We start from the raw sequence: 1208 nt of genomic DNA on the forward strand, positions 1-1208 counted from the left end.
ATTATCTGATACCCATGGCATCCCCATTTTTCATGATCTCGGGTTGGGTGAGGGCTTATTTTTTGCATGCCGAACTGACAATTTTATTGATACCATTTTAGTGCAGATAGGATCTTTTGATCGCCCGTTATTGCATTTTAATGCAATGTTGTAGCGACCAAAAAAACTTAATTCTGACATTGACATTTTTTCTCGTTACACCATTTAGCGATAATATTATTTTTTTTATTGATTAGGCGATTCTGAATGTGGCGATACCAAATGTGTTTTTTGTTGTTTTTTTTTATGAGGGGGTTGATTTGAACTTTTATATATTTTTTTAATTTTAAAAACATTATTATTATTTTTATTTTTTTTTACCCTTGGCCTGCTTCAATAGTTTCCATGGGAGACTAGAAGCTGCAGTTGTCTGATCGGCTCTGCTACACGCAGGTGATGATCAGATTGCCTGTATGTAGCAGAAATGCTCACTTGCTATGAGCACCGACCTCCGAGCGGCGCTCCTAGCAATCTGGCAATGACCACCATAGAGGTCTGCTGCAGACCACAGGTTGTCATGCCAACCCATCAGTGACCCGCGTTCATGTGACAGAGTCCCCCATGGGCGGGCTTTCTGACCTGCTTCCGGCAAGCACGAGTTAAATGCCATTGTCAGAGATTGAGAGCGGTATTTAACTAGTTAACAACCGCGAGTTGACTGCGATAACACCCGTGGCTGTTGTGGGCACATATCAGCTGACATTTGCCTGGAAAGGTGCGGGCTCAACGCTGGAGCCTGCACCAAACAGGTGGAGTCTGACGTGGGCGTACTAGAACACCCGATGTCGGAAAGGGGGTTAAAAAGAGAATGGACAGCACCTATAAAAATCATTCATTGATCTAATGCCGCTAAACAAAAAAAATGTATATATATCTATATATATATATAACTGAACATGAGCTTCTTAGGCTACGTTCACATTAGCGTTGCGTCGGCGACGCAGCGGCGACGCGCCCCTATGTTTAACATAGGGGACGCGTGCGTCTTTTTGCACGCGTTTTCCGACACGTGCGTCGTTTTAGACGCTAGCGTCGGACGCAAGAAAACGCTACAAGTTGCATTTTTCTTGCGTCCGATTTCGTCAAAAAACGACGCACGCGTCGCAAAACGCGCACGTTTTTCCGTGCGTCGCGTCGCCGACGCAGGGCGGCGCAACGCTAGTGTGAAC

Source organism: Ranitomeya imitator, chromosome 1, assembly GCF_032444005.1.
Source record: "Ranitomeya imitator isolate aRanImi1 chromosome 1, aRanImi1.pri, whole genome shotgun sequence".
Taxonomy (NCBI): domain Eukaryota; kingdom Metazoa; phylum Chordata; class Amphibia; order Anura; family Dendrobatidae; genus Ranitomeya; species Ranitomeya imitator.